The sequence below is a fragment of the Thermobia domestica genome, chromosome 8, assembly GCF_964235325.1.
Source record: "Thermobia domestica chromosome 8, izTheDome1.hap1.1, whole genome shotgun sequence".
Taxonomy (NCBI): Eukaryota; Metazoa; Arthropoda; class Insecta; order Zygentoma; family Lepismatidae; genus Thermobia; species Thermobia domestica.
This window is the reverse complement of record NC_137461.1, coordinates 200134098-200148055: the sequence shown is the minus strand read 5'-3', so window position 1 is coordinate 200148055 and position 13958 is coordinate 200134098.

Below are 13958 nucleotides of genomic sequence, written 5' to 3'. Positions count from 1 at the left end.
CTTAGTTAGTATATTTGGTTGCTGTATGAAAAAAAATATACAGGGTGAAGCAAAATTCAAAACCGTAGTATAACAATTATTATTTTTTTTTTCAAAAAATGAAGAAATTGCACCAATTAGTAAGTGCCCTGTATGCAAATCTGAACGGTACATGTTCTTTTTCCTCGTTTGTCATTCGTCAGCCATATTGTTTTGAGGCAATGAGACATATCATGGAATGAAATGTGTTATGTTCTGTAAAAAGAATAAAACAGTGCAAGATATGATATACACAACATAACTTTCCATTTACGGTAGGGGGCTCTGCTTGCATTCATGTCAGAAAGTGTGTACTGTTCTTCAATTTGAGCTTTATTTCATTAAAATATGTTCAGAAGTTTCGGAGATACAGCTTGAAATATATAGCAGTTAGGAAGAGTGCTCAACAATATAATATATATAAAAATGACATATGTTATATTGTTGAGATGTTGCCTAACAACATATTTATACCAACTAGTATAGTTTTGAAGAAAATTGAAGAAATTTGTGGTTAAAGACGTACGTTTTCTGCTTAGGATGAGTGATACGTGGTCTCATCAATACTGCAAGGGTTCCATTGCTCCATAAATAACTACAGGTACTAACTTCATTTTTTAAACCTTTTTCTTGTAATGTATAGGTTTTCTTTCTCCTTTATGATGTTTGCAACACTTAGTTAGTATATTTGGTTGTTGTATGAAAAAAATATACAGGGTGAAGCAAAATTCAAAACCGTAGTATAACAATTATTTTTTTTTAAAAAAATGAAGAAATTGCACCAATTAGCGAGTGCCCTGTATGCAAATCTGAACGGTACATGTTCTTTTTCCTCGGTTGTCATTCGTCAGCCATATTGTTATGAGGCAATGAGACATATCATGGAATGAAATGTGTTATGTTCTGTAAAAAGAATAAAACAGTGCAAGATATGATATACACAACATAACTTTCCATTTACGGTAGGGGGCTCTGCTTGCATTCATGTCAGAAAGAGTGTACTGTTCTTCAATTTGAGCTTTATTTCATTAAAATATGTTCAGAAGTTTCGGAGATACAGCTTGAAATATATAGCAGTTAGGAAGAGTGCTCAACAATATAATATATATAAAAATGACATATGTTATATTGTTGAGATGTTGCCTAACAACATATTTATACCAACTAGTATAGTTTTGAAGAAAATTGAAGAAATTTGTGGTTAAAGACGTACGTTTTCTACTTAGGATGAGTGATACGTGGTCTCATCAATACTGCAAGGGTTCCATTGCTCCATATATAACAAAAGGTACTAACTTCATTTTTTAAACCTTTTTCTTGTAATGTATAGGATTTCTTTCTCCTTTATGATGTTTCCAACACTTAGTTAGTATATTTGGTTGCTGTATGAAAAAAAATATACAGGGTGAAGCAAAATTCAAAACCGTAGTATAACAATTATTATTTTTTTTTCAAAAAATGAAGAAATTGCACCAATTAGCATGTGCCCTGTATGCAAATATGAACGGTACATGTTCTTTTTCCTCGGTTGTCATTCGTCAGCCATATTGTTATGAGGCAATGAGACATATCATGGAATGAAATGTGTTATGTTCTGTAAAAAGAATAAAACAGTGCAAGATATGATATACACAACATAACTTTCCATTTACGGTAGGGGGCTCTGCTTGCATTCATGTCAGAAAGTGTGTACTGTTCTTCAATTTGAGCTTTATTTCATTAAAATATGTTCAGAAGTTTCGGAGATACAGCTTGAAATATATAGCAGTTAGGAAGAGTGCTCAGCAATATAATATATATAAAAATGACATATGTTATATTGTTGGGATGTTGCCTAACAACATATTTATACCAACTAGTATAGTTGTGAAGAAAATTGAAGAAATTTGTGGTTAAAGACGTACGTTTTCTACTTAGGATGAGTGATACGTGGTCTCATCAATACTGCAAGGGTTCCATTGCTCCATAAATAACTACAGGTACTAACTTCATTTTTTAAACCTTTTTCTTGTAATGTATAGGTTTTCTTTCTCCTTTATGATGTTTGCAACACTTAGTTAGTATATTTGGTTGTTGTATGAAAAAAATATACAGGGTGAAGCAAAATTCAAAACCGTAGTATAACAATTATTTTTTTTTAAAAAAATGAAGAAATTGCACCAATTAGCGAGTGCCCTGTATGCAAATCTGAACGGTACATGTTCTTTTTCCTCGGTTGTCATTCGTCAGCCATATTGTTATGAGGCAATGAGACATATCATGGAATGAAATGTGTTATGTTCTGTAAAAAGAATAAAACAGTGCAAGATATGATATACACAACATAACTTTCCGTTTACGGTAGGGGGCTCTGCTTGCATTCCTATCAGAAAGAGTGTAAACTCTTCAATTTGAGCTTTATTGCATTAAAATATGTTCAGAAGTTTCGGAGATATAGCCTGAAATATATAGCAGTTAGGAAGAGTGCTCAACAATATAATATATATAAAAATGACATATGCTATATTGTTGAGATGTTGCCTAACAACATATTTATACCAACTAGTATAGTTTTGAAGAAAATTGAAGAAATTTGTGGTTAAAGACGTACGTTTTCTACTTAGGATGAGTGATACGTGGTCTCATCAATACTGCAAGGGTTCCATTGCTCCATATATAACAACAGGTACTAACTTCATTTTTTAAACCTGTTTCTTGTAATGTATAGGATTTCTTTCTCCTTTATGATGTTTGCAACACTTAGTTAGTATATTTGGTTGCTGTATGAAAAAAAAATATACAGGGTGAAGCAAAATTCAAAACCGTAGTATAACAATTATTATTTTTTTTTTTCAAAAAATGAAGAAATTGCATCAATTAGCAAGTGCCCTGTATGCAAATCTCAACGGTACATGTTCTTTTTCCTCGGTTGTCATTCGTCAGCCATATTGTTATGAGGCAATGAGACATATCATGGAATGAAATGTGTTATGTTCTGTAAAAAGAATAAAACAGTGCAAGATATGATATACACAACATAACTTTCCATTTACGGTAGGGGGCTCTGCTTGCATTCATGTCAGAAAGAGTGTACTGTTCTTCAATTTGAGCTTTATTTCATTAAAATATGTTCAGAAGTTTCGGAGATACAGCTTGAAATATATAGCAGTTAGGAAGAGTGCTCAACAATATAATATATATAAAAATGACATATGTTATATTGTTGAGATGTTGCCTAACAACATATTTATACCAACTAGTATAGTTTTGAAGAAAATTGAAGAAATTTGTGGTTAAAGACGTACGTTTTCTACTTAGGATGAGTGATACGTGGTCTCATCAATACTGCAAGGGTTCCATTGCTCCATATATAACAAAAGGTACTAACTTCATTTTTTAAACCTTTTTCTTGTAATGTATAGGATTTCTTTCTCCTTTATGATGTTTCCAACACTTAGTTAGTATATTTGGTTGCTGTATGAAAAAAAATATACAGGGTGAAGCAAAATTCAAAACCGTAGTATAACAATTGTTATTTTTTTTTTCAAAAAATGAAGAAATTGCACCAATTAGTAAGTGCCCTGTATGCAAATCTGAACGGTACATGTTCTTTTTCCTCGTTTGTCATTCGTCAGCCATATTGTTTTGAGGCAATGAGACATATCATGGAATGAAATGTGTTATGTTCTGTAAAAAGAATAAAACAGTGCAAGATATGATATACACAACATAACTTTCCATTTACGGTAGGGGGCTCTGCTTGCATTCATGTCAGAAAGTGTGTACTGTTCTTCAATTTGAGCTTTATTTCATTAAAATATGTTCAGAAGTTTCGGAGATACAGCTTGAAATATATAGCAGTTAGGAAGAGTGCTCAACAATATAATATATATAAAAATGACATATGTTATATTGTTGAGATGTTGCCTAACAACATATTTATACCAACTAGTATAGTTTTGAAGAAAATTGAAGAAATTTGTGGTTAAAGACGTACGTTTTCTGCTTAGGATGAGTGATACGTGGTCTCATCAATACTGCAAGGGTTCCATTGCTCCATAAATAACTACAGGTACTAACTTCATTTTTTAAACCTTTTTCTTGTAATGTATAGGTTTTCTTTCTCCTTTATGATGTTTGCAACACTTAGTTAGTATATTTGGTTGTTGTATGAAAAAAATATACAGGGTGAAGCAAAATTCAAAACCGTAGTATAACAATTATTTTTTTTTTAAAAAAAATGAAGAAATTGCACCAATTAGCGAGTGCCCTGTTTGCAAATCTGAACGGTACATGTTCTTTTTCCTCGGTTGTCATTCGTCAGCCATATTGTTATGAGGCAATGAGACATATCATGGAATGAAATGTGTTATGTTCTGTAAAAAGAATAAAACAGTGCAAGATATGATATACACAACATAACTTTCCATTTACGGTAGGGGGCTCTGCTTGCATTCATGTCAGAAAGAGTGTACTGTTCTTCAATTTGAGCTTTATTTCATTAAAATATGTTCAGAAGTTTCGGAGATACAGCTTGAAATATATAGCAGTTAGGAAGAGTGCTCAACAATATAATATATATAAAAATGACATATGTTATATTGTTGAGATGTTGCCTAACAACATATTTATACCAACTAGTATAGTTTTGAAGAAAATTGAAGAAATTTGTGGTTAAAGACGTACGTTTTCTACTTAGGATGAGTGATACGTGGTCTCATCAATACTGCAAGGGTTCCATTGCTCCATATATAAAATCAGGTACTAACTTCATTTTTTAAACCTTTTTCTTGTAATGTATAGGATTTCTTTCTCCTTTATGATGTTTGCAACACTTAGTTAGTATATTTGGTTGCTGTATGAAAAAAAAGTATACAGGGTGAAGCAAAATTCAAAACCGTAGTATAACAATTATTATTTTTTTTTTCAAAAAATGAAGAAATTGCACCAATTAGCAAGTGCCCTGTATGCAAATCTCAACGGTACATGTTCTTTTTCCTCGGTTGTCATTCGTCAGCCATATTGTTATGAGGCAATGAGACATATCATGGAATGAAATGTGTTATGTTCTGTAAAAAGAATAAAACAGTGCAAGATATGATATACACAACATAACTTTCCATTTACGGTAGGGGGCTCTGCTTGCATTCATGTCAGAAAGAGTGTACTGTTCTTCAATTTGAGCTTTATTTCATTAAAATATGTTCAGAAGTTTCGGAGATACAGCTTGAAATATATAGCAGTTAGGAAGAGTGCTCAACAATATAATATATATAAAAATGACATATGTTATATTGTTGAGATGTTGCCTAACAACATATTTATACCAACTAGTATAGTTTTGAAGAAAATTGAAGAAATTTGTGGTTAAAGACGTACGTTTTCTACTTAGGATGAGTGATACGTGGTCTCATCAATACTGCAAGGGTTCCATTGCTCCATAAATAACTACAGGTACTAACTTCATTTTTTAAACCTTTTTCTTGTAATGTATAGGTTTTCTTTCTCCTTTATGATGTTTGCAACACTTAGTTAGTATATTTGGTTGTTGTATGAAAAAAATATACAGGGTGAAGCAAAATTCAAAACCGTAGTATAACAATTATTTTTTTTTTAAAAAAATGAAGAAATTGCACCAATTAGCGAGTGCCCTGTATGCAAATCTGAACGGTACATGTTCTTTTTCCTCGGTTGTCATTCGTCAGCCATATTGTTATGAGGCAATGAGACATATCATGGAATGAAATGTGTTATGTTCTGTAAAAAGAATAAAACAGTGCAAGATATGATATACACAACATAACTTTCCATTTACGGTAGGGGGCTCTGCTTGCATTCATGTCAGAAAGAGTGTACTGTTCTTCAATTTGAGCTTTATTTCATTAAAATATGTTCAGAAGTTTCGGAGATACAGCTTGAAATATATAGCAGTTAGGAAGAGTGCTCAACAATATAATATATATAAAAATGACATATGTTATATTGTTGAGATGTTGCCTAACAACATATTTATACCAACTAGTATAGTTTTGAAGAAAATTGAAGAAATTTGTGGTTAAAGACGTACGTTTTCTACTTAGGATGAGTGATACGTAGTCTCATCAATACTGCAAGGGTTCCATTGCTCCATATATAACAAAAGGTACTAACTTCATTTTTTAAACCTTTTTCTTGTAATGTATAGGATTTCTTTCTCCTTTATGATGTTTCCAACACTTAGTTAGTATATTTGGTTGCTGTATGAAAAAAAATATACAGGGTGAAGCAAAATTCAAAACCGTAGTATAACAATTATTATTTTTTTTTTCAAAAAATGAAGAAATTGCACCAATTAGCAAGTGCCCTGTATGCAAATCTGAACGGTACATGTTCTTTTTCCTCGGTTGTCATTCGTCAGCCATATTGTTATGAGGCAATGAGACATATCATGGAATGAAATGTATTATGTTCTGTAAAAAGAATAAAACAGTGCAAGATATGATATACACAACATAACTTTCCATTTACGGTAGGGGGCTCTGCTTGCATTCATGTCAGAAAGAGTGTACTGTTCTTCAATTTGAGCTTTATTTCATTAAAATATGTTCAGAAGTTTCGGAGATACAGCTTGAAATATATAGCAGTTAGGAAGAGTGCTCAACAATATAATATATATAAAAATGACATATGTTATATTGTTGAGATGTTGCCTAACAACATATTTATACCAACTAGTATAGTTTTGAAGAAAATTGAAGAAATTTGTGGTTAAAGACGTACGTTTTCTACTTAGGATGAGTGATACGTGGTCTCATCAATACTGCAAGGGTTCCATTGCTCCATATATAACAAAAGGTACTAACTTCATTTTTTAAACCTTTTTCTTGTAATGTATAGGATTTCTTTCTCCTTTATGATGTTTCCAACACTTAGTTAGTATATTTGGTTGCTGTATGAAAAAAAATATACAGGGTGAAGCAAAATTCAAAACCGTAGTATAACAATTATTATTTTTTTTTCAAAAAATGAAGAAATTGCACCAATTAGCAAGTGCCCTGTATGCAAATCTGAACGGTACATGTTCTTTTTCCTCGGTTGTCATTCGTCAGCCATATTGTTATGAGGCAATGAGACATATCATGGAATGAAATGTGTTATGTTCTGTAAAAAGAAAAAAACAGTGCAAGATATGATATACACAACATAACTTTCCATTTACGGTAGGGGGCTCTGCTTGCATTCATGTCAGAAAGTGTGTACTGTTCTTCAATTTGAGCTTTATTTCATTAAAATATGTTCAGAAGTTTCGGAGATACAGCTTGAAATATATAGCAGTTAGGAAGTGTGCTCAACAATATAATATATATAAAAATGACATATGTTATATTGTTGAGATGTTGCCTAACAACATATTTATACCAACTAGTATAGTTTTGAAGAAAATTGAAGAAATTTGTGGTTAAAGACGTACGTTTTCTACTTAGGATGAGTGATACGTGGTCTCATCAATACTGCAAGGGTTCCATTGCTCCATAAATAACTACAGGTACTAACTTCATTTTTTAAACCTTTTTCTTGTAATGTATAGGTTTTCTTTCTCCTTTATGATGTTTGCAACACTTAGTTAGTATATTTGGTTGTTGTATGAAAAAAATATACAGGGTGAAGCAAAATTCAAAACCGTAGTATAACAATTATTTTTTTTTAAAAAAATGAAGAAATTGCACCAATTAGCGAGTGCCCTGTATGCAAATCTGAACGGTACATGTTCTTTTTCCTCGGTTGTCATTCGTCAGCCATATTGTTATGAGGCAATGAGACATATCATGGAATGAAATGTGTTATGTTCTGTAAAAAGAATAAAACAGTGCAAGATATGATATACACAACATAACTTTAATTTACGGTAGGGGGCTCTGCTTGCATTCATGTCAGAAAGAGTGTACTGTTCTTCAATTTGAGCTTTATTTCATTAAAATATGTTCAGAAGTTTCGGAGATACAGCTTGAAATATATAGCAGTTAGGAAGAGTGCTCAACAATATAATATATATAAAAATGACATATGTTATATTGTTGAGATGTTGCCTAACAACATATTTATACCAACTAGTATAGTTTTGAAGAAAATTGAAGAAATTTGTGGTTAAAGACGTACGTTTTCTACTTAGGATGAGTGATACGTGGTCTCATCAATACTGCAAGGGTTCCATTGCTCCATATATAACAAAAGGTACTAACTTCATTTTTTAAACCTTTTTCTTGTAATGTATAGGATTTCTTTCTCCTTTATGATGTTTCCAACACTTAGTTAGTATATTTGGTTGCTGTATGAAAAAAAATATACAGGGTGAAGCAAAATTCAAAACCGTAGTATAACAATTATTATTTTTTTTTTTCAAAAAATGAAGAAATTGCACCAATTAGCAAGTGCCCTGTATGCAAATCTGAACGGTACATGTTCTTTTTCCTCGGTTGTCATTCGTCAGCCATATTGTTATGAGGCAATGAGACATATCATGGAATGAAATGTGTTATGTTCTGTAAAAAGAATAAAACAGTGCAAGATATGATATACACAACATAACTTTCCATTTACGGTAGGGGGCTCTGCTTGCATTCATGTCAGAAAGTGTGTACTGTTCTTCAATTTGAGCTTTATTTCATTAAAATATGTTCAGAAGTTTCGGAGATACAGCTTGAAATATATAGCAGTTAGGAAGTGTGCTCAACAATATAATATATATAAAAATGACATATGTTATATTGTTGAGATGTTGCCTAACAACATATTTATACCAACTAGTATAGTTTTGAAGAAAATTGAAGAAATTTGTGGTTAAAGACGTACGTTTTCTACTTAGGATGAGTGATACGTGGTCTCATCAATACTGCAAGGGTTCCATTGCTCCATAAATAACTACAGGTACTAACTTCATTTTTTAAACCTTTTTCTTGTAATGTATAGGTTTTCTTTCTCCTTTATGATGTTTGCAACACTTAGTTAGTATATTTGGTTGTTGTATGAAAAAAATATACAGGGTGAAGCAAAATTCAAAACCGTAGTATAACATTTATTTTTTTTTTAAAAAATGAAGAAATTGCACCAATTAGCGAGTGCCCTGTATGCAAATCTGAACGGTACATGTTCTTTTTCCTCGGTTGTCATTCGTCAGCCATATTGTTATGAGGCAATGAGACATATCATGGAATGAAATGTGTTATGTTCTGTAAAAAGAATAAAACAGTGCAAGATATGATATACACAACATAACTTTCCATTTACGGTAGGGGGCTCTGCTTGCATTCATGTCAGAAAGAGTGTACTGTTCTTCAATTTGAGCTTTATTTCATTAAAATATGTTCAGAAGTTTCGGAGATACAGCTTGAAATATATAGCAGTTAGGAAGAGTGCTCAACAATATAATATATATAAAAATGACATATGTTATATTGTTGAGATGTTGCCTAACAACATATTTATACCAACTAGTATAGTTTTGAAGAAAATTGAAGAAATTTGTGGTTAAAGACGTACGTTTTCTACTTAGGATGAGTGATACGTGGTCTCATCAATACTGCAAGGGTTCCATTGCTCCATATATAACAAAAGGTACTAACTTCATTTTTTAAACCTTTTTCTTGTAATGTATAGGATTTCTTTCTCCTTTATGATGTTTCCAACACTTAGTTAGTATATTTGGTTGCTGTATGAAAAAAAATATACAGGGTGAAGCAAAATTCAAAACCGTAGTATAACAATTATTATTTTTTTTTCAAAAAATGAAGAAATTGCACCAATTAGCAAGTGCCCTGTATGCAAATCTGAACGGTACATGTTCTTTTTCCTCGGTTGTCATTCGTCAGCCATATTGTTATGAGGCAATGAGACATATCATGGAATGAAATGTGTTATGTTCTGTAAAAAGAATAAAACAGTGCAAGATATGATATACACAACATAACTTTCCATTTACGGTAGGGGGCTCTGCTTGCATTCATGTCAGAAAGTGTGTACTGTTCTTCAATTTGAGCTTTATTTCATTAAAATATGTTCAGAAGTTTCGGAGATACAGCTTGAAATATATAGCAGTTAGGAAGTGTGCTCAACAATATAATATATATAAAAATGACATATGTTATATTGTTGAGATGTTGCCTAACAACATATTTATACCAACTAGTATAGTTTTGAAGAAAATTGAAGAAATTTGTGGTTAAAGACGTACGTTTTCTACTTAGGATGAGTGATACGTGGTCTCATCAATACTGCAAGGGTTCCATTGCTCCATAAATAACTACAGGTACTAACTTCATTTTTTAAACCTTTTTCTTGTAATGTATAGGTTTTCTTTCTCCTTTATGATGTTTGCAACACTTAGTTAGTATATTTGGTTGTTGTATGAAAAAAATATACAGGGTGAAGCAAAATTCAAAACCGTAGTATAACAATTATTTTTTTTTTAAAAAATGAAGAAATTGCACCAATTAGCGAGTGCCCTGTATGCAAATCTGAACGGTACATGTTCTTTTTCCTCGGTTGTCATTCGTCAGCCATATTGTTATGAGGCAATGAGACATATCATGGAATGAAATGTGTTATGTTCTGTAAAAAGAATAAAACAGTGCAAGATATGATATACACAACATAACTTTCCGTTTACGGTAGGGGGCTCTGCTTGCATTCCTATCAGAAAGAGTGTAAACTCTTCAATTTGAGCTTTATTGCATTAAAATATGTTCAGAAGTTTCGGAGATATAGCCTGAAATATATAGCAGTTAGGAAGAGTGCTCAACAATATAATATATATAAAAATGACATATGCTATATTGTTGAGATGTTGCCTAACAACATATTTATACCAACTAGTATAGTTTTGAAGAAAATTGAAGAAATTTGTGGTTAAAGACGTACGTTTTCTACTTAGGATGAGTGATACGTGGTCTCATCAATACTGCAAGGGTTCCATTGCTCCATATATAACAACAGGTACTAACTTCATTTTTTAAACCTGTTTCTTGTAATGTATAGGATTTCTTTCTCCTTTATGATGTTTGCAACACTTAGTTAGTATATTTGGTTGCTGTATGAAAAAAAAATATACAGGGTGAAGCAAAATTCAAAACCGTAGTATAACAATTATTATTTTTTTTTCAAAAAATGAAGAAATTGCATCAATTAGCAAGTGCCCTGTATGCAAATCTCAACGGTACATGTTCTTTTTCCTCGGTTGTCATTCGTCAGCCATATTGTTATGAGGCAATGAGACATATCATGGAATGAAATGTGTTATGTTCTGTAAAAAGAATAAAACAGTGCAAGATATGATATACACAACATAACTTTCCATTTACGGTAGGGGGCTCTGCTTGCATTCATGTCAGAAAGAGTGTACTGTTCTTCAATTTGAGCTTTATTTCATTAAAATATGTTCAGAAGTTTCGGAGATACAGCTTGAAATATATAGCAGTTAGGAAGAGTGCTCAACAATATAATATATATAAAAATGACATATGTTATATTGTTGAGATGTTGCCTAACAACATATTTATACCAACTAGTATAGTTTTGAAGAAAATTGAAGAAATTTGTGGTTAAAGACGTACGTTTTCTACTTAGGATGAGTGATACGTGGTCTCATCAATACTGCAAGGGTTCCATTGCTCCATATATAACAAAAGGTACTAACTTCATTTTTTAAACCTTTTTCTTGTAATGTATAGGATTTCTTTCTCCTTTATGATGTTTCCAACACTTAGTTAGTATATTTGGTTGCTGTATGAAAAAAAATATACAGGGTGAAGCAAAATTCAAAACCGTAGTATAACAATTATTATTTTTTTTTTTCAAAAAATGAAGAAATTGCACCAATTAGTAAGTGCCCTGTATGCAAATCTGAACGGTACATGTTCTTTTTCCTCGTTTGTCATTCGTCAGCCATATTGTTTTGAGGCAATGAGACATATCATGGAATGAAATGTGTTATGTTCTGTAAAAAGAATAAAACAGTGCAAGATATGATATACACAACATAACTTTCCATTTACGGTAGGGGGCTCTGCTTGCATTCATGTCAGAAAGTGTGTACTGTTCTTCAATTTGAGCTTTATTTCATTAAAATATGTTCAGAAGTTTCGGAGATACAGCTTGAAATATATAGCAGTTAGGAAGAGTGCTCAACAATATAATATATATAAAAATGACATATGTTATATTGTTGAGATGTTGCCTAACAACATATTTATACCAACTAGTATAGTTTTGAAGAAAATTGAAGAAATTTGTGGTTAAAGACGTACGTTTTCTGCTTAGGATGAGTGATACGTGGTCTCATCAATACTGCAAGGGTTCCATTGCTCCATAAATAACTACAGGTACTAACTTCATTTTTTAAACCTTTTTCTTGTAATGTATAGGTTTTCTTTCTCCTTTATGATGTTTGCAACACTTAGTTAGTATATTTGGTTGTTGTATGAAAAAAATATACAGGGTGAAGCAAAATTCAAAACCGTAGTATAACAATTATTTTTTTTTTAAAAAAAATGAAGAAATTGCACCAATTAGCGAGTGCCCTGTTTGCAAATCTGAACGGTACATGTTCTTTTTCCTCGGTTGTCATTCGTCAGCCATATTGTTATGAGGCAATGAGACATATCATGGAATGAAATGTGTTATGTTCTGTAAAAAGAATAAAACAGTGCAAGATATGATATACACAACATAACTTTCCATTTACGGTAGGGGGCTCTGCTTGCATTCATGTCAGAAAGAGTGTACTGTTCTTCAATTTGAGCTTTATTTCATTAAAATATGTTCAGAAGTTTCGGAGATACAGCTTGAAATATATAGCAGTTAGGAAGAGTGCTCAACAATATAATATATATAAAAATGACATATGTTATATTGTTGAGATGTTGCCTAACAACATATTTATACCAACTAGTATAGTTTTGAAGAAAATTGAAGAAATTTGTGGTTAAAGACGTACGTTTTCTACTTAGGATGAGTGATACGTGGTCTCATCAATACTGCAAGGGTTCCATTGCTCCATATATAAAATCAGGTACTAACTTCATTTTTTAAACCTTTTTCTTGTAATGTATAGGATTTCTTTCTCCTTTATGATGTTTGCAACACTTAGTTAGTATATTTGGTTGCTGTATGAAAAAAAAGTATACAGGGTGAAGCAAAATTCAAAACCGTAGTATAACAATTATTATTTTTTTTTTCAAAAAATGAAGAAATTGCACCAATTAGCAAGTGCCCTGTATGCAAATCTCAACGGTACATGTTCTTTTTCCTCGGTTGTCATTCGTCAGCCATATTGTTATGAGGCAATGAGACATATCATGGAATGAAATGTGTTATGTTCTGTAAAAAGAATAAAACAGTGCAAGATATGATATACACAACATAACTTTCCATTTACGGTAGGGGGCTCTGCTTGCATTCATGTCAGAAAGAGTGTACTGTTCTTCAATTTGAGCTTTATTTCATTAAAATATGTTCAGAAGTTTCGGAGATACAGCTTGAAATATATAGCAGTTAGGAAGAGTGCTCAACAATATAATATATATAAAAATGACATATGTTATATTGTTGAGATGTTGCCTAACAACATATTTATACCAACTAGTATAGTTTTGAAGAAAATTGAAGAAATTTGTGGTTAAAGACGTACGTTTTCTACTTAGGATGAGTGATACGTGGTCTCATCAATACTGCAAGGGTTCCATTGCTCCATAAATAACTACAGGTACTAACTTCATTTTTTAAACCTTTTTCTTGTAATGTATAGGTTTTCTTTCTCCTTTATGATGTTTGCAACACTTAGTTAGTATATTTGGTTGTTGTATGAAAAAAATATACAGGGTGAAGCAAAATTCAAAACCGTAGTATAACAATTATTTTTTTTTAAAAAAAATGAAGAAATTGCACCAATTAGCGAGTGCCCTGTATGCAAATCTGAACGGTACATGTTC